This window comes from Schistocerca nitens, chromosome 12, assembly GCF_023898315.1.
Source record: "Schistocerca nitens isolate TAMUIC-IGC-003100 chromosome 12, iqSchNite1.1, whole genome shotgun sequence".
In the NCBI taxonomy this organism is placed as follows: Eukaryota; Metazoa; Arthropoda; class Insecta; order Orthoptera; family Acrididae; genus Schistocerca; species Schistocerca nitens.
Window position 1 is genome coordinate 85,150,029 of NC_064625.1, and position 22,022 is coordinate 85,172,050.

A 22,022-nucleotide genomic window follows, 5' to 3' on the forward strand; every position below is an offset into this window, starting at 1 on the left:
ATGCAAAGGTCCCGAGTTCGAGTCTCGGACAGGCACACAGTTTTAATCTGCCACGAAGTTTCATATCAGTGCACACTCCGCTGCAGAGTGAAAATCTCATACTGTGCAGAAGCTTGTTTACAGGTGATGCAGCACGTCCAACTTGTGTGGCGTTTCTCCGAAAGGACCGACCCGGCAATCGGAAGGCCACAATTCTGACCCCTTTCGATCTCCCTCAGTTGGCTGTAGGAAGCACGAGTGCATCTTCATGGCTAGGTTGCCTACTTGCTTCAAATCTCTGCGCCACATTGAGCCTTCTGGCTGCGAACACCTGTTGAGGGTGGACACAGATGGCCCTCTGGTAGCTATGCCATTATCAGTAGATCTACTGTCACGCAGGTGGCATTTGCCGTTGTCGGACCAAAATCTACGTCATCTTTCCAGGTGCACTATTTTTTCTGGCAGCGTCTTTTATTGTTACTTTTAATAAATTCGTAGGCGTCTGTGGGACGAACGAGTTCCCTCCCGCCCCTCCCCTCCCCCTGCCGGAATCGAACCAAGTATCCGTACTTGCTACCTCTTGAACACACACACACACACAGAGAGAGAGAGAGAGAAAGAAAGAGAGAGAGAGAGAGAGAGAGAGAGAGAGAGGGAGAGAGCGAGCATGTTCTCCCAAAGTACTCTTTCCCCCAAAAGTGTTGCGAATTATAGCTGAATGCTATCAGCAGTCACCTCCTTACACTGGATGCTGCAGCATTACATAAGACGCCAATATGCTGGCAGACCAACCTGAAGGCAACCATCCCGGTCGTTACGGGCTGGAAGCAGCGATGCGACACCTGCCAACGTGCGAAGCGCCCAACCCGCTGCACCTCGACGGGATGCCAGTAATTGGCGGCGTGTATCCGCGCTCCAGCAGTCGCCTCAATCTCCAGCCGTAATTGGCGCTGGAGGCGACTTCGCGATTCCAACACCGGTGCGAGTAGTGAGATGTGTCGTCTTGCACCTGCCGCCGAATCTGGAAAACGGTCAGATGTGGACTTACCGGCCGGGTGCACAAAGGATACAGAGCTACGTAACCACATGACTGAAACGAATGTATCACCTTACTGCTAAAGGTCAGCGCGGATAAGAGGTGTAAAGTGTTCCAAAAGCGCGCCAGATGAACACGCCCCGTACTAAACCGCACTTACCGAACTATTGCCACGTGCGCTCAAGATCGACGATACACCTCGCAGCCCCGCAACGCAACGTCGTTGTGTGAGTTGAGTTTTATGGAACTGATGGTTTTACAAACAACTCGTCTGTAGTAAATACAGGACTCATGCAGGGCCCCAGGAAGGGGGACAAATGCTCAACTCTTGCTCCGTACCCACGACGGCGGTCAGGTGGTAAAGTAACCACATGGATTGGCCTGACACTGATACAGAATTTCCGCTACTGCAACGTATCGGTATGTTTCCTGAATGATTGTGAGCACTCGCGAATCCAGTGGGTGACGATTGGTGTCACGTTCAGAATGTCGTGCAAGATGTCGAAAACTCATCTTCACTTTTTTTGCGGACGCGTGCGGTGAGATTGGTACCTCAGCTGTTCAAGTGAATTCAGATCCGAGCAATGTGGTAGCTATGCACGCTTTTGCGTCCTAATCGAAGATTTGTAAGCCAATAGTGGGTAACTATGTACATGTGGCAAGTTGCATTGTCCTCCTAGATCATCCTTTTGATAAAGGTACAAGATCACACCTGTGGGACATTATAGTTAAGCGAGCATATGCTCTCCATATCGTGGATGTTATAAAAAGCTTATACCACGACACAAAAGTAATACTGCAAACAGAAAACCTACTATCCAAAGGACTTCAGACCAACAAAGCAGTATGTAAGGTCTGTTGCTTACCTTCTACACTTCTTAATATCTACATGCATGTTATAAATAGGTAAAGAAAACTAAGAACAAGCGCAAGAATTAAAATAAATTAAAGGTGGTTAGGTTGTTATTCAAGAAATTCAGGATAATATTCAGAGATCTGTGTATTATCTCCGACTTACCTGCTCTGGACATAACATGAAAATCTCTTAACAAAAGGCGAAGAATGTGGCTTTATATAGACTATTACCCAGCCCGAACAGAAATACCTCTATACAACTCCTGATTAGCAAAGTCTCCCTTCGAATCGCTTGGCCATGAGAGAAGACAGCGATCTGGATTTCGATCACAAACTGAATAAATACCAAGCAATATAAGGGCACAATTTGAAGAACGTTATCAGGGAAAACGAGAACTAAATCGAGTAACATGATGGCCGTTCGCTTTACGACTCACAGACATGAATGACCAGTGCTGTACATCTTACTAAGATAAATGGATCAGAATCGGCATTCCCGATCCGTGATAGGCTGCAAAAGACTGGGCATATTTAAAAATGAAGGTGCTCGATGAGAAATGAATAATTTTAATACATATGCTAGTATCAAAGAACATACAGAAACATGGCTCCCACATCTTAACAAAATACAAGAAGAAAGAATACCAAAACAAATCTCATCGTATACACCGAATGGTGAAAGACACATTGGAGGACCAAAGAAACATTGGCAACAAGTTTCTCTCTCTCCAAAAAAGGAAAACCATCCACTTATTGAAATAATAAGAGCATCCCATTCTTCTCGCGGAATATGCCGTGGTGAATTTATGAACTTAAATTTCCGATGACGGATTCGCTCAAAGATGAACAAGAAGGTAGTTTACAAGTTTTGAGAAGTCGACGCTGTAGAAATGAAATAACTATGCGGTTCGCATACGTTCGTCCCGACGAAGTAAATAATCCGTTCGCAAATGCCAAAAGCTTTGCCCACCACCTTCGCGAATATCCACACTCTCGCCAGTCCTAGACGAGACTATATCACAGTGATTTGTTGTTGAATATCCGCTAGAAGGCGTCCTGTAAAAGTTTCAGAAAAAAAATTATTTTTCTTTGCATCACTTCAAAGCGACATTCAGGTCGCCAGGCAGAAAGCTCCCAGTGACGAGACATTGTAGGGAAACTTCTCCTTGAGATCTTTTTTCCCTTCCCCCCGTTCTCGAGCTTCCAGCAATCTAGCGTCGCATGGTCCAGCGACTCCCGGCTCTTCTGGGGCCAGGAAGCCGCCCTGTGTGTGTGTGTGCGTGTGTGTGTGTGTGTGTGTAGCGACATTCCGGGCAGCAGTTTTGCGCGCGCTCTCCCGGCGCTTCCCGGAATTCGACAATGGGGGCCGCCTGTCATCTGTTCGCCGGCCGAAACCCCCTCCCGGGCTTCATGCATTATTTAGTACAGGACCGGGCCGAAGCGGCTGGCCGAGATGACGGGAAACGCGAGAGAAGAAAAGTTAGGCCCGAAATGCGGAGCGCGAGGACCAGACGCAAGGGAAAATTTCCTCAGAGCAGGCGCTCGGGAGACGTGCGTGCAACTCTCCAAGTTGTAGCTAGCTAAACGACTTATATAAAAACTGAAACAAAAAAAGCTTTTATTCTCAGATCTGCACACGCTTGAGTGATTGCTAATGACGAAAATCGACTCGACGTGTTTCGACAACCCGCCGCCCTCTTCAGGAGCTTACTTTCAAAATAAATTAATCTCCAGTTTGTTATGAAACTGTCATTCCTTGTGCGAATGAATTGCTGAAGCAGTGTACAGTATGTTTCATAATTAATGACGAAAACAGGTATGCGTGAAAATATACACTACCTGATCGAAAGTATCCGGACAGCCCTCTGTAAAGCGGAATTATTCGTTAGAGGTCATGCTGGGCAGATCCGCTGGTATAAAGGGAGGCGAGGAGTATAATTTTGTAAGTAGCGAAGCAGTAACAGCAGAATGGATCGGTCAGCAGAGCTCAGAGATTTGGAACGTCTGCTAGTCATTGGATGTCACCCGAGAAACAAATCCAAAGGAGACATCCAACCCTTCTAAAGCTGCCGAAGTCGACAGTTTGTGATGTGATTGTGGAGAAACAGTCAAAGCTAAAGCGAGACGAGGCAGACACATCTTGTACTAACGCACATTGACCGTCGAGCACTGACCACTGAGAATGAGTAATGTCCTGAAGTCGGGGGAAGGATGATTATGATGATGATGATGATGATGATGATGATGATGATGATGATGATGATGATGATGGTGGTGGTGGTGGTGGTGGTGGTGTGTGGTCATCAGCATCTTTCCATTTCCAGTCTCGGCACTTCCCGAAGGATGGTGAGATGACGAGGACAACACAAACACCCAGTCCCCAGGCGGCGAAAAATCCCAGACCCGGCCGGGAATCGAACCCCAGGCCCCCTGATCCAGAGGCAGCAACGCTAGCTAGTAGACCACGAGGTGTGGACTCGGGAGGGGGAGGGGGGGGAGAGGAATCACTCGTGAGTATTTAAAGTCCTACCAGCACTCTAGCACTCTACCTAGCGTAATGACCGTTCATAGTAAGCTAAAAAGAATCTAGCACAATGATGGTGGAGCAGCTTCTCGTAAGCCACAAATTTCTGTAGGCAATGCTACATGACAGTTAAGGTGGTGCAAAGAGCGACGTAACTAGACTGTGGATGATCTCTAAATGAGCGATTTGTAGTGATGAGTCAAGTTACACCTTCTGGAAATCCGATGGAAAATTCGGTTTAGCGAGTGCCCAGAGGACGTCACGTACCATCATATGTAATGCGAAAGTGAAGTTCGGAGGGGTTAGTGTTACGATATGGGAGCCGTCTTCGAAGTTAGGGTGCGTTTCCCTTAGTCCCATTAATAAAACGCTAAATGCGGAAGCATGCGGACTTACTTTACAGAATTGTGGACTGTACAATGTGGATAAACAGCCCGGAGAAGATTATTGCATCAGCATGGCAGTGCACCTGTCAAAAAGCAGTATTTGTGAGACGAAAACATTTCTGAAACTGACTGGCCTGTCCAGAGTCCCGACCTGAACCCAGCGATATGAACTGCAGTGCCGACTTCAGTTCAGACCCTGCTGTTCAACAACACTACCTTCTCTGGTTACGGCTCTTGAAAAAGGATGGCCTGCATTCCAAGACAGACGTTTGGACACCTCAGTGAAAGTGACTCCAGTAGAGCTCAGGCCATAATAAAGGCGAAGGGCGGATACATCCCTTATTAATGACCACTAGATTTGGTCTGAAGGTGGCAGGGGTGAAACATAGGGAGCGAAAAGGTATTTAGAATTTGTACAGAAACCAGATGGCAGTTATAGGAGTCGAGGGGCGTGAAAGGAAAGCAGTGGTTGGGAAGGAAGTGAGACAGAGTTGTAGCTTATCCCCGATGCTATTCAATCTGTATATTGAGCAAGCAGTAAAGGAAACAAAAGAAAAATTCGGAGTAGGTATTAAAATTCATGGAGAAGAAGTAAAAACTTTGAAGTTCGCCGATGACATTGTAAATCTGTCAGATGACCTGGAAGAGCAGCTGAACGGAATGGACAGTGTCTTCAAAGGAGGATTTAAGATGACCATCAACAAAAGCAAAACGAGGATAATGGAATGTAGTCGGGTGGTGCTGAGGGAAATAGATTAGGAAACTAAGTTTTGCTATTTGGAGAGCAAAATAACTTATGATGGTCAAAGTAGAGAGGATATAAAATGTAGACTGGCAATGGCAAGGAAAGCGTTGGTGAAGAAGAGAAATTTGTTAACATCGAGTATAGATTTAAGTGTCAGGCAGTCGTTTCTGAAAGTATTTGTATAGAGTGTGGCCATGTATGGAAGTAAAACGTGAACGATAAATAGTTTGTACACGAAGAGAATAGAAGCTTTCGAAATGTGGTGCTACAGAAGAACGCTCAAAAATTAAATGGGTAGATCACATAACTAATGAGGAGGTATTGAATAGAATTGGGGAGAAGAGAAGTTTGTGGCACAACTTGACTAGAAGAAGGGATCGGCTGGTAGGACATGTTCAGAGGCCTCAAGGGATCACCAATTTAGTATTGGAGGGCAGGAGAGGGAGACCTAGAGATGAATACACGAAGCAGATTCAGAATGATGTAGGTTGCAGTAGGTACTGGGAGATGAAGCTAGCACAGGATAGAGTAGCATGGAGAGCTGCATCAAACCAATCTCAAGACTGAACACCACAACAACAACGGATTTGGTACGTAGGACGTCCGCAATTGAGATCTGCTTCAATTGCACTAATTATTTAATGAAACCAGTACCTGTTTCGGGATTTTAGAATCCCGTCTTCGAGCGTGTGAAACTATACCACATAAAGGAGAAGAGAGAAGAAATATGATGCAACATATATGTAAAAACCAAAAGAGCAAACTGCGGAAACATACAATATTTGGTAACACATAACATGCAGTCGGTCGAGTTAGTGCAACAGCTCCAGTCACTGCGTGTCAGCTGAATTACAAAAAAGGGAGGACCCAATAATCAAAGTGACCTAAAAATGTAAGGTCTGGAGGGGTGATACCAAGTAAACAGAAGCCGAGAACAAGCAACATACCGTGTCTTCCGGGCAGCCGCACGGTAGGAACGCCAGAAACTACTAATGAATGAAGTCTGTGGGCGCGTTGCGACGCAGGCGTCAACGGTGTACAACCAAGTATACGTTGCTCCAGATATAGCCAACTTCGAGTGGCTGCTCCGAGCGCCTACAGTACTTTATTTGAGAACATCGAAATGGAAATGAGCGTTTGGCGTCATTGGCAGGGAAGCCCCGTGCGGGGCAGGTCCGGCCGCCTTGGTGCAGGTCTTATTACATCAGACGCCACATTGGGCGACCTGCGCGCGCCGGATGGGGATGATGATGAAGACAACACAACACCCAGTCCCTGAGCGGAGAAAATCCCCGACCCAGCCGGGTATCGAATCCGGGCCCGTAGGACGACAATCCGTCACGCTGACCACTCAGCTATCGCGACGGACATTTAAGAACATAATAGCATATGAACGATCTTTTGTATGCCTATACACAAATAACTGCCTCAAGCGTGTGACAGTATGTGAGGTTTCTTCACTCCTCTCCTTTGTGTCTCACAGTTTCATACACCTGAAGACGTCATTCTAAAATCCCGAAACCGATTGTGGTTTCAATAAATAATCAGTACATCAAAGCGGATCTCTCCAAATTAACTATAATGTCTAATAATAAGTATCCGTATTTCGTATAAAAAATTGAAAACACTGTCATAATCTATTTATTAAGAGGTACAATCTTATGTTAAAGGTTTAACTCAGTTAGAAAAGTATGACAGCTGGAAAATGAGTAATACACTGAAGCGCAAAACAAACTGGTGTAGGCATACGTATTCAATTACATAGATATGTAAACAGGAAGAATACGGCGCTGCGGTCGGCAACACCTACATAAGACAACAAGTGTCTGTCGCACTTGTTAGATAGGATACTACTGCTACAATTTCAAGTTTTCAAGATTTAAGTTGGTCTGCACATGGTGGGCGCACGAACGATGGGAGACGGCACCGTCTTGTGGAACATGAAATCTCCGACATCGCTGCGGCCGGATATAGATCTTGCAAGAACGGGACCAACGACGACTGAAGAGAATCGTTCAACGTGACAGAAGTGCAACCCTTCCGCAAATTGCAGCAGATTTGAGTGCTGGGCCGTCAACAAGTGTGAGAGTGCGAACCATTCAACGAAACATCGATATAGTCTTTCGGAGCCGAAGGCCCACTCGTGTACCCTTGATGACTACACGACACAAAGCTTTACGCCTCACCTGGACCCGTCAACACAGACATTGGACTGTTTGGAAACATGTTGCCTAGCGGACGAGTCTCGTTTCAAATTGTATAGAGCGGATGGACGTTTATGGGTATTAAGCAACCTCATGAATCTATGGACCCTGCATGTCAGAAAGGGACTGTTCAAGCTGGTGGAGACTCTGTAAAGGTCTGGGGCGTGTCCAGATGGAGTGATATGCGTGCCCTGATACATCCAGATACGGCTCTGACAGTTCACACGTACGTAAGCATCCTGTCTGATCACCTGCCTCCATTCATGTGCATTCATTCGGACTTGGGCAATTCCAGCAGGACAATGCGACACCCCACATGTCCAGAATTGCTACAGAGTGGCTTCAGGAACACTCTTCTGCGTTTAAACACTGCTGTTGGCCTCTGAACTCTTTAGATATGAACATTATTGAGCATATCTCGGATGCTATGCAACGTGCTGTTCAGAAGAGATCTCCACCCCGTCGTACTCTTACGGATTTATGGACAGCCTTGCAGCATTGATGGTGTCAATTCCCTCCAGTACTACTACAGACATTAGTCGAGTCCATGCGACATCATGTTGCGGCACTTCTGCGTGCTCGCGGAGGCCCTACGCGATGTCAGGCAGGTGTACCAGTTTCTTTCTCTCTTCGTTGTATATGCTGAGGTACAGTAACACGCAACGCGAAAATTACCAGGGCTAAATACATCCAGTACTTGAAAACGAGAGCCTTACCGATTTGCAACAAACTTTACAATTTCATAATTTCAGACCTTTTCTCCGCCCCCTCCCCCCCCCCCCCCAAAAAAAAAAAATTAACATAGAAAGAAAAAAGTTTATCGCTTACTGCATTTTCACTGTTCATGCAGCACAACTTCAGCATCACTCACGACGTTTTAATTTATTACTTGTTTACTCCACTCCCAGACAGTATTCAAATTCACCACTGAAATTAGCTGCAAAATTTTATCGTCGTACGAGACATGATTGAGGTGTTTGGATACGTGTTATACATCGGAGTTCGTTCTTTAACGCATCCCGGTCAGGGTGTTACTGGCAGTTGAGTAAATCGTGATGTATGGACAGGGATTTCGAGCCGCCGTCCGGTGAGAGTTACCCGCTGTCTCGGTACAGCAGACAGAGAGCAGGCGGCTGGCGGACCTCCGAAATAACAAGAAGTCGCCGACGGCCGGGGGACCAACAGAGCGGCTGCATTCCTCCGCCGTCGCTACGCCGCCCGACCCCTCTCACTCCTTATCTTCTTTTTGTTTCTGCTCTGTCTCTCCGTCGAACCAGACCACTGCCGCACGAGTCCTCATAACAGTCCGAGTCCTACCAAACACTACTACTCCACTGCCTTCTCTCTGGACATAAAAATTCTTGCTTAGCATTGGAGATGATTGTCCGGTGTCGTATTACTGTCATCATCAGATCTGCCGAAAGAGAACTGGAAAAAATACCAACGTTATAATAATGGGAATTATTGAATGAAGGCTAAGTCTACGAACGAAATTCAGAAGGATAACATGGCTGATAGTCAAAACATACCATTAAAGAGCATTATGATACGAGTATCAATGTGAAATGTTTCGTACACGCAGCTATATGAACAAGTGCTAACTACACAGCTATGTGAAAAGTGCTAACTGCGGCCTGAGGGCATGCAGTAAGTACTGAAACTTCTTAATATTATTTTTACTTAAACTGCAATAACTGAGAAGGTGAAACTTCTTAATTTAATTCTGAAACTACTGTGTGAAATCGCATTCAAGTGAACCTTCTTAAACTGCTGAGTGAAACTGCAGGTACTGACACTTTGCTTGTCCTCATCATTTCGACACTGACCTACAGAATTGTTCCTGACAAATACAACTCGAACTTACTCATTTATTACCCACAATATACAACGTTAACGCAATCTGACTGCTCAAATAATTAACACAAAAGAATGGCCCTGAATTAGACGAAATCCTAACAATAACGCATACATTTCATAAGACACTTACCTCACAGAAAATATCCATTACACGAACTACAGCGATATAACAAGCACCAATACAGCCAGCTAAATAAGAAATTCTAACTACTGTAGGCTCTGACTACTAATAGGCATGTGGTCAGCAAAGGAAAGATTTTGTTGCAGAGCAAATATTTAGCAAATTTTACCCTAATAATCTGACATCCAATTCAAAAAATATATAATCGCCCATGACATCCAGTTTCAAAAAAATATATAATTGTCAATAATATAGAATTTCTACGACGGACACGCCCAGACCGTCCGCTCGCGCCAACGCTTCAGACCTCGAACCTCCATCACTGCTAACTATAAACTTCCAACCTTCATCACTGCTGGCTGTTCACCTCAAACTGCGAGTCCGACCAGCCACAGAGAGTCTCTTACAGAGGGCGTACAGCGCTCTCAGAGTTAATAATGCAGCCTATCGCGCTGCCAACATACAAACACATAAACAACAGGCTACTTACATTATGTAAACAATAGCTATGACCGGTAGAGGCCCAATTGTCGTCAGGTAACTGAAATTCAAATCTATTTATCGGATGGTTGTAATTAAAGTACAGCTACACAAAGAGGTCCAGTGTAGGCTGTAATAGTCCTATGGCAACGAAATTTCGTAGATATTATAATTCGTTAATCCTGAAACGATTGAGGCTGGAAAAAATTAATTCCAGTTGCGGCCACCAGGTGCAAATCTGGCACTGTAAATGCAAGAAAGGCCCGTAGAAATGTTTCCATATGTAATGGATTAGGAACGGGACATGTGAAGGAAACTGCGTAATGTTGACTGTATTATTTACCGCCGCTTGGGCAGTTCGTTCAGTACAAGCAATGGAGTCGAGGACGCGATGCTGTATCCTTAAAACGACTTGATCAGTACTTGATCGCAGCAGTTCCGCTGCAATCTGAGCAACGTGTTTCTGCCTACTGGGCTTCAGATAGAGAACGAACGTGTCGCAGGGTTAGATATCCCCAGAGGCAAAAGTCGCACGAATCCACATCGGCTGATTTTGCACGCGAACCATCTGGAAAACCTCTAGAAATGACACATTCGTGGAAGGCTACATTAAGCGGATCTTCGCTGGGGGCGAGCGACATGAGGTGTTGCCTGAACTTGCATGAAAACAGTGGTTTCCACACGGTTGTGGCATTTCAAAGCAGGATACACATGCTGAACGAGGAGGACTGGATAACATGCGGAAGTCACGGTACATCTGGCAGGCTCTCTGGGGGTATTCCCTTCAAAAAATAACGGATTGAGACTAAACGTGCTTGTGGATCCACACCAGACTCACACGCGACGAGTGCGGTCGCCCTTCGTGCACAATAAGAGGATTCGGCTGTTCTGTGTATTCACTGCGCGCAGTTTTTTAAAACATGCCTCGTCGCTCCATATAACATTCCCCGGCCACAAGTGATCAACTCTTGGTTCAAATGGCTCTGAGCACTATGGGACTTAACGTCTGAGTTCATCAGTCCCCTAGAGCTTAGAACTACTTAAACCTAACTAATCTAAGGACATCACACACATCCATGCCCGAGGCAGGATTCGAACCTGCGACCGCAGTGGTCGCGTGGTTCCAGACTGTAGCGCCTAGAACCGCTCGGCCACTCCGGCCAACCCATCAACTCTGATCCATGCCAGAAAGCGAAGAGCACAGTTACAACATTGTTGTGGATCATGAGGTTTCAGCTGCTGCATCTTCCGGATCTTCTGCGGGTACCACTGTAAAATAGGTTGCAAAACTTTCCGTACTGTTGGACGTGGGATGGACAATTCTTGTGACACTGCAGGAGTACTAGCATGTGCTGCATGGTCAGTTACAGCAACAACCACCTCGGAATATCTTCCACCGGTATAGGACGCCTTCCTGTTCCATGTCTCACACCAAGCTTACAAGTGTTTTCGAATTTCATTGTCATCTTCTTTGAAGCATTTACTGACATTAGGCTCTCCTCAGACCCTCCAGTCGGCGACAGTCTCTTCACACAGCACTCTAGTTGATGCCGTTCACGTAAAACAGTTTCACTAACAGCGCACGGCCCCTCATCTCGATAACCACACTGTTCACTCACGTCGTAGCTTGTCAAATGACAGCCTGGATGTCATAGCGTCATACAAACAGCGTACTGCCGCAGATTTGCACCTGGTGCCTACTATCAGAACTAATGTTTTTCTAACGTAAATCCGGTCCGCTTGAATATATTAGCATATCTGCCAAGTTTCGCTGCCATTCGATAATTACAGCGAACAGCGGACCTCCGCGCGTAGATGCACTTTCATTGTAACCATCCGGTATGAGGCTCCAATAGAGATGTTTCGTAGAACGAGCCAATTAAGGGGACAAGAAACCCGTCTATTTGTATGAAACTGTCTCAGTGTCACCCAGTTCAAAATCCGAAAACAGTTGCGCAGTATTACACCACGACATGTCCGCCTGCTTAGATGGGTGGTAACGTGCTTGCCTTCCATGCACTGCGCCCGGGTTCTATTGCCGGCCGGGTTGGAGATTTTCTCCGCTCCTGGACTGGGTGTTGTGCTGTCCTCATCATCATTTCACCCTCATCATCGGCTGCAAGTTGTCCAATGCGGCGCCGAATGAAATGAGACTTGCACTTGGCGGTCGAACTTCCCCGGATGGGACACCCCGGCCAACAATGCCGTACGATGATTTCATTTCATTTCACAGCACGACATGCCGTTAGTCAAGCGGATAACCTCGTTCAGTGTTATTTTCTTCTATCAGATTTGGAAGCGCACAGAGCAAAAAATTAACTCACCCTCAATACCTTGATGTTGCCTTCATTTCGGCGAGGGAGACAGGCAACAAGTTTTTTTCGGGTATGTCACATCTAGGTGAAGCCAGTCATTCATCACTACGACCCGTAGAGCTAGCAGATAACGGGAATTTTGACTGGCATGTTTCACCCTATGTCGCAAATAATTCCAGAAATTGTCTATGGGTTTAGCGTCGGAAAGGTCAGCGGGCCAGTAGAGACACGGAAGGGCGCTTGAGTGCTCGTGAAGCCAGGGCTCATGCGAGCAGCCCTCAGAACACGGGAGCGTCCGCAGCATGCTCATCGTCATGAAGATAGAATCGCGACATTTGGCGAGAGAGAATGTCGAGGTAAAAATCGTGGTTCAGGTTCACGGTAACTTAAAACACTAGCCTCAAATCATGGAACGAAAAAGAGCACCAAAACATCAGAGCACAACCTCCGGACTCAACTACACCATCCACACACTGCGGACTACACACATCGGTCTGTCGGTGGAGTCGACGCCTTGCGTGATATTTGAAAAGAGACAAGGGACCACACTATATATCTCCAATCGGCACCTGTCCCGTCTGTATTGTGTGGCCCGACTCGAAATGTCCATTGCACGCAGTTCCCTTCGCAGTGGTCTCTCGGAAACTGGTTTGGAATGAACATATATTCTCCGACAGCAACATTCCTGGCCGGTGTAAAATCAATTATCGACTTTTAACGTAAACTTGCAATAACCACTCACAGACGGCAGATGTTAACACTGGCAACAGAGTGTATATAAAACGTGTCGGGGGGGAAGAGGGGGGGGGGTGACACGGGTAACATAGTGCAGTTGTCGTCGTGCGGAAACGCGGAGCTGATGATCATTGGCTTTTGGACCAAGGGTGGAAACTTCACGACGGCTCCGGAAATGCGTACGGGCGAATAGACGTGCAGCTATTGAGGAACTGACAACTCAGATGAACCAAGGGCCTATCAACAGTGTCTCCTAAATGAAAACTCAGCGAACGTTGCTGCGTATGGGTTCCGAAGCAGGCGCTTGCTTCATCAACCCATGCCTGCTGCTGTTCATTAGCGGTGAACGCTGGAATTTCCACGCCAGTGGTGGAACTGGAATTCGATTGATTCTGATGCACTACAAGGTAACGGTGAGGAATGCAGTATTATATGCTGGTGAGACGATGACACTAGGAAGAAATGGGGCAGAACAACTAGAGAAAAAAAGAGAGAAAAATAGTGAAAAAAATACTAGGTCCCAAAAGAGGTGGTTAAGTCCCGTAGTGCTCAGAGCCAACCCAAAAGAGGCGGAGAGAGGTGGATTCGAAGACCTAGGGAAGAATTGTACCGGAACATGAGACAACATCCGGGGAAATCACACTCAAAAGGGCAAGGTTTGCTGGATATGTAGTTAGGACGAGTATGGACAGAATGACGAAGAGAGTGTGGGAAACAACGGGGAGGACAAGGGGAAAGACAGGAACCAAGTGGGTAGTTGAACTTCGGAAGGACTGGTTGGAATTGGGGATCAAGGTCGAAGGAAAGGAAAATTGGAGGAACAAATATACACCGACCAATATACCGGAGATCAATGACAGAGAAGAATACAGGAAAAGATTAGAGTGTCACCAGTGGAGGCGACAGGAGAATCGGAAACTGAAGATCTCGGAAGAACAGCGGGAGAGAAGAAGACAAAGAATGAAGAGGTTTTGGGAGAAGAAGAGGTAAATGCAGTCCACGAAGGGACTACCCGTGGTCCTACAGAGGCCGTAACGCAAGAAGAAGAAGAATCACGTTTTATGCTGCATCGGTCATATGGCCTGTGGCATGTATGGCGTTAAACCTGTAAAAACAAACAAGGAGGGAGCATTATGGTCCGGGGAAAGTTTTAGTGGTATTTCATGCATGATCTCGTCATTCTGAAAGGCACAATGGATCAACACAAGTATGCAGCCTCAGGGACCTTGTCCACCCCTACATGCAGTTTTGGCATGGTGCCATCTACCAGCAGGACAATACAACGTGTCACAGAGCTCGCAGTGTACGTGCGTCATCCGAAGAGCACGAGGATGAGTTTACCGTACTCATCTGGCCACGAAACTCCCCGGAATAAAAGCTAATCGAGTGTCTATGGGGTCGCCTCAGGTGAGCTGTAGGCACCATGGTTGCTCAACCGACAAACCTAGCGCGCGAAACTGGAGTTGGCGTGGCTCCACATCCCTGTCGGTATCGTATTACATCAGCGGTGTAACCTGACAGGTCCCAAGTCACAGTTCTACGGAAATAGCTCAGTACATTGTGACAAAGTACTAAAGGTGGGTATTTAATTTGTGAAACGAGAAGGAAATCTTTTAGGAATTCTTCCAATCCATATGTGGCACACAGCAAATCAGTGCTTAACAGTATTGGTTGAAAAAAGTCTTGGTTGCAATTTTATTTTTTTTTTATTTTTCAACGATGCGTTTCGCCCTATTTAGGCATCTTCAGGTTATCTTTTCTAGATGGACGCGAGAGGCACCAAGGAGCGAGTAACAGAGTAAGATGGGGGCTCAGGTAGTAAGCATAATGCCACCTGAGCCCTCATCTTACTCTGTTACTCGCTCCTGTGAACGGGAACGCGTTATGCAGATCTTTTGGTGCCTCTCGCGTCCATCTAGAAAGATAACCTGAAGATGCCTAAATAAGGCGAAACGCGTCGTTGAAAAATAAAAAAAAAAAAAAAATTGCAACCAAGACTGTTTTTAACCAATACCAAAATCTTTTAGGGTTAACATGAACTAAACCTGAAGCTTAGCGGGCATGGCAGGCTACGACAGATGGAGATTCAGCAGAGATTGAGCGATCTATGTTGATAACTGCTCTAGTTTAGTGCGAGTGAACCTCCACGAAATGTCGTGTCACACACAGAGCATCGAGCAGTGCCCTCGAATAACATGCTCTGCACGTAACATGTGTTGGCCCGGTCTTTCTCAGCTTCCAGCACGGTAACCGACCTGAGGCCTCGCGCCGTGTTCTGGGAGAAGTCCGGCCTGCTATGTTAAGTGGACCGAGTTTACTGCCGGAATGCGACGGCTCTCACAGGCCGAGAATTCCTGGCCGGCTCTGCGCATGTGCTAGGCACTCGCTGCCCACTTCACACACAAATACATACAGCCACACTGTTCAAGACGTTCAATCTCGTCTCGCTCGGCGGTCAACTGAGTTTTGTTTCTGTCCAGGGACTGGGTTCTAGTTGCGAGCAGCATGATAATTAAACAAAGAATCCCTAAAGGGACATAAGTTTCCTACGTCTGTTTCAAATGAGCAGACAGCCTTGATCTCGAGCGCCAATGTTCGGAACAGACTGTAGTAATGTCCGCATACTGTAATTATGGTTTCGTGAATCACAGGGGCCTTGCTAAAAATTTACTGGAATAATTATGTCATCTGACTGTAATCTTGTTAATATTCCGTCGCCGCACGGAGACCGTTCGACCAATGGACCTGACAAGTGAAATTCGAAGGAGATAAACAATTTTCCTCGCTTGTAAGCGTTCATTATAAGGTTAAACAACTTTGCAAGCAGATTTTTCACAGCATGTTGTTGTTGTTGTTGTTGTGGTCTTCAGTCCAGAGATTGGTTTGATGCAGCTCTCTATGCTACTCTATCCTGTGCAAGTTTCTTCATCTCCCAGCACCTACTGCAACCTACATCTTTCTGAATCTGCTTACTGTATTCATCTCTTGGTCTCCCTCTACGATACTAAGTTGGTGATACCTTGATGTCTCAGAGCATGTTCTACCGATCCCTTCTTCTAGTCAAGTTCTGCCACAAATTTTTTTTCTCCCCAGTTCTATTCATTACCTCCTCATTAGTTATCTACCCATCTAATCATTTCGAAAGCTTCTACTCTCTTCTTGTCCAAAGCATTTATCGTCCATGTTTCACTTCCATACATGGCTACATTCCATACAAATACTTTCAGAAACGACTTCCTGACACTTAAATCTATACTCGACGTTAACAAATTTCTCTACTTCAGAAACGTTTTCCTTGCTCTTGCCAGCCTACATTTTATATCCTCTCTACTTCGACAATCATCAGTTATTTTTCTCCCCAAATAGCAAAACTCATTTACTACTTTAAGCGTCTTATTTCCTAATCTAATTCCCTCAGCATTACCCGATTTAATTCGACTACATTCCATTATTCTCGTTTTGCTTTTGTTGATGTTCATCTTATATCCTCCTTTCAAGACTGTCCTTTCCGTTCAGCTCCTCTTCCAGGTCCTTTGCTGTCTCTGACATAATCTTTCTCCTGATAACAACGTCCTCCTGAGTAGTCCGCGCCCGGAGATCCGAATGAGGGACTATTTTACCTCCGGAATATCTTACCCAAGAGGAAGCCATCATCATTTAACCATACAGTAAAACTGCATGCCCTCGGGAAAAATTACAGCTGCAGTTACTGTACACAAAAAAGTTAGGGAGGAAAAGACATCTCCATAAACTACGAAACTAAACTCCGCCCTAACAGTCCATGAGGGCCCAACGGTACTGGCCGGTCACCTAGTCATCGTCAGCCCACAGGCGTCACTGGATTCGGATATGGAGGGGCATGTGGTCAGCACACCGCTTTCTCCCAGCCGTATGTCAGTTTACGAGACCGGAACCAGCACTGAAATCAATAGTTCTAGACTGGTACATTCAGAATACAAAGTAATATCTGATTTTATTACCAGGCTGTCCCTTTTAATTCTTCAAAAGTAACTTGTGGCTGTGGAGGTTGCCTCCTTTTATCCTGTGTTCACTCTTCAAAGTCTCCGTCGTACCGACGTCAGCGTTTACTGCCCCGATATCTCATGGCTGGAGTGGGCTCAAAGCTTCTATGGCAGCCAGTAATACTGAACATGTTTTAAAGCCACCGACTAATAACAGTAACATTTCCGCTTGCTCACTGTTTTTCTATAACTTAGCAGCGGATATATTTTTCTTATATTCTCTTACGTTTTGTCCGGATTGTGTAACGTAAGGCGCAGCGCACTTATTCGCCGAACAGGAATGTGAACGAGGCTCTGGTCCAATACAAAAAATGGCTCTGAGCGCTATGGGACTCAACTGCTGTGGTCATAAGTCCCCTAGAACTTAGAACTACTTAAACCTAACTAACCTAAGGACATCACACAACACCCAGCCATCACGAGGCAGAGAAAATCCCTGACCCCGCCGGGAATCGAACCCGGGCGTGGGTCCAATACAAGCGGCGGATTTGCAACCTTTGGTCTGCTACGCTTTGCAGCCTGACTGTTGTTTTCACGCGTTTTTAAACGCTCGTTTAAGTGAATGGTGGATCGCCGTGAATCTGTTACGAAAAAAAAAGTTTCGCTGCATCAAAGAAGCGAAAACTTGGTGTGCTGCTCATGTAACTGCGGCCAGAAGGTACAAAATAGAAAACAGCGCTCGAAGTGGAGTCGACAATACCTTTTGTTCATGACTATGCAGGATGAGGAAATTAAAAGTGGCCTGAAAATAGTTGACATTCAGGTAGGCAACCCAACTTCATCGTCTGCTGGGTACAGAGTTGTAAGTTGGGTTGCCTACCTTGAGCTGCATCAAATACTGAAATGCACTCAATGACAAAGAAAACGATGCACCATGATAGATTTATCGGAATGGGTCGGAAATCGATAGATGTGATGTACGTGTACACACAAAGAAGTGATTGCTATATCAGGCAAACTGGACGATTTATTCGAGAGAAATACACTCCTGGAAATTGAAATAAGAACACCGTGAATTCATTGTCCCAGGAAGGGGAAACTTTATTGACAAATTCCTGGGGTCAGATACATCACATGATCACACTGACAGAACCACAGGCAAATAGACACAGGCAACAGAGCATGCACAATGTCGGCACTAGTACAGTGTATATCAACCTTTCGCAGCAATGCAGGCTGCTATTCTCCCATGGAGACGATCGTAGAGATGCTGGATGTAGTCCTGTGGAACGGCTTGCCATGCCATTTCCACCTGGCGCCTCAGTTGGACCAGCGTTCGTGCTGGACGTGCAGACCGCGTGAGACGACGCTTCATCCAGTCCCAAACATGCTCAATGGGGGGCAGATCCGGAGATCTTGCTGGCCAGGGTAGTTGACTTGTCCTGTTGGAACAGCAAGTTCCCTTGCCGGTCTAGGAATGGTAGAACGATGGGTTCGATGACGGTTTGGATGTACCGTGCACTATTCAGTGTCCCCTCGACGATCACCAGTGGTGTACGGCCAGTGTCGGAGATCGCTCCCCACACCATGATGCCGGGTGTTGGCCCTGTGTGCCTCGGTCGTATGCAGTCCTGATTGTGGCGCTCACCTGCACGGCGCCAAACACGCATACGACCATCATTGGCACCAAGGCAGAAGCGACTCTCATCGCTGAAGACGACACGTCTCCATTCGTCCCTCCATTCACGCCTGTCGCGACACCACTGGAGGCGGGCTGCACGATGTTGGGGCGTGAGCGGAAGACGGCCTAACGGTGTGCGGGACCGTAGCCCAGCTTCATGGAGACGGTTGCGAATGGTCCTCGCCGATACCCCAGGAGCAACAGTGTCCCTAATTTGCTGGGAAGTGGCGGTGCGGTCCCCTACGGCACTGCGTAGGATCCTACGGTCTTGGCGTGCATCCGTGCGTCGCTGCGGTCCGGTCCCAGGTCGACGGGCACGTGTACCTTCCGCCGACCACTGGCGACAACATCGATGTACTGTGGAGACCTCACGCCCCACGTGTTGAGCAATTCGGCGGTACGTCCACCCGGCCTCCCGCATGCCCACTATACGCCCTCGCTCAAAGTCCGCCAACTGCACATACGGTTCACGTCCACGCTGTCGCGGCATGCTACCAGTTTTAAAGACTGCGATGGAGCTCCGTATGCCACGGCAAACTGGCTGACACTGACGGCGGCGGTGCACACATGCTGCGCAGCTAGCGCCATTCGACGGCCAACACCGCGGTTCCTGGTGTGTCCGCTGTGCCGTGCGTGTGATCATTGCTTGTACAGCCCTCTCGCAGTGTCCGGAGCAAGTATGGTGGGTCTGACACACCGGTGTCAATGTGTTCTTTTTTCCATTTCCAGGAGTGTAGCTTCGCAAGCCGTTACGTGAGTAAAGCGTTGGTCCACCTCTGGTCCTTATGCAAGCAGTTAATCGGCTTGGCATTGATTGTTTTCATAGAATTATCGTGCCACAGTCTGTCCAAATGGCACGTGGTATTGTCAAAATCCCGAGCTACACTCGTGCCCTTAAATTAAGAACAACTGCAGAATGTTGTGCCACACAACGTGGCACTACACAAAACTGGCGCTAATAGCATAGGCACATAGGGAACACACACGACACAGATATTAAAGTATACGGTACTGATGATAAGTTGAGAAAACCGTCCCGAAACACATGTGTTACAAAACGCCACTGTTTCCTGCTCAAGTACCCCGACATCAATATGGAATATGATCACCATGCACATGTACACAGGCCGCAAAACAGGTTGGCACACTCTCGATCAGTTGGTCGAGCAGCTGCTGGGGTATAGCCTCCCATTCTTACACCAGTGCCTGTCGGAGCTCCTGAAGTGTCCTAGGGGTTTGAAGACGTGCAGCGATACGTCGAGCGAGAGCATCCCAGACGTGCTCGATGGGATTTAGGTCTGGAGAACAGGCAGACCACTCCATTCGCCTGAAATCTTCTCCATGATGGCAGCTCGGTGGGGCCGTGTGTTATCATCCATCAGGAGGAAGGTGGGACCCACTGCATCCCTGAAAAGGTGGACATACTGGTGCAAAATGACGTCCCGGTACACCTGACCTGTTACAGTTCCTCTGTCAAAGACACGCAGAGGTGTAAGTGCACCAATCATAATCCCACACCACACCATAAAACCACAACCTACACACAGGTCCCTTTCAAGGACATTACGGTTCCAGGTTCACACCAGATGAAAACTCGGCGAAAATCACTGTTCAGCCTATACCTGGACTCGTCCGTGAACATAACCTGGGACCACTGTTCCAATGACCATGTACTGTGTTCTTGACACCAGGCTTTACTGGCTCTCCTGTGACCAGGGGTCAGTGGAATGGACCTTGCAGGTGTCCGGGCGAATGAAACTGTCTGTTCAGTCGTCTGTAGACTGTGTGCCTGGAGACAACTGTTCCAGTGGCTGCGGTAAGGTCCCGAGCAAGGCTACCTGCAGTTCTCCGTGGCCGTCTGCGGGCACTGATGGTGAGATATCGGTCTTCTTGTGGTGTTGTACACTGTGGACGTCCCGTACTGTAGCGCCTGGACACGTTTCCTGTCTGCTGGAATCGTTGCCATAGTCTTGAGATCACACTCTGTGGCACAGGGAGGGCCCGTGGTACGACCTGCTGTGTTTGACCAGCCTCCAGTCGCCCTAGTATTCTACCTCTCATAAAGTCATCAATATGTGTTCTCTGAGCCATTTTCAACACACAGTCACCATTAGCATGTTTGAAAACGTCTGCAAACTTGCTCGCTGCCCCGTACTCTGACGTGCACCAACATACCTCTGCGTACGCGGACTGCTGCCAGCGCCACCGTGCGACGATCGCAGGTCAAATGTACCACATGGTCATACCCCGAGGTGATTTAGCGTACCCCGAGGTGATTTAAACCCGCAGACCGCCCACCAGAGCGTTGTTTCAACATGTATCAGTATTATCCGTAATCTATGAGCCTGAGTGTAGTCGGAGGGCTCCGTCCATAATGCTGCAAACGTTTTCACTTTGGGAGAGATCTGGCGACGGTGCTGCCCAAGATGGCGATTCGGCAAGCACGGAGACGAGCAGTAGAAAGTGTGGTGTCACTGCCAGACACCACACTTGCTAGGTGGTAGCTTAAATCGGCCGCGGTCCATTAGTACATGTCGGACCCGCGTGTCGCCACTGTGTGATCGCAGACCGAGCGCCACCACACGGCAGGTCTCGAGAGACGTACGAGAACTCGCCCCAGTTGTACGACGACGTTGCTAGCGACTATACGGACGAAGCCATTTCTCTCATTTGCCGAGAGACAGAATAGCCTTCAGCTAAGTTAATGGCTACGACTTAGCAAGGCGCCATTAGCCTTAAATAGCTTGTATATAAAGAGTCACTTGTATGCCACAATCTCCAGATGTCTCATCAAGAACGATGTATACAAGGATGTATTAAAAGTTAAGTATATTCGAAAGATACGTATTTTCTTTATCACATTCATTAAGTCTCCTGTTTCAGACCTCACTCCATCCTTCGTGAGTTAGCGCGTGCATCTTGGCCGCCTCTTTCAATTAGTGTGCGTAGTGTTGGCAAGTCTGCCGACACTACAGAACGTTTGCGGACGGGCTTTATCTTGCTGAAGCCCAGGATGACATGCCACGAAGGACGAGAAAACGAGGTGTAGAATACCGTAGACATATAGGTGTGCTCTATGAAAAAAAAAGTCGCACTCGAGGAGCATGGTACGTGACAGATTGGTATCCACCGCTATCTGGGG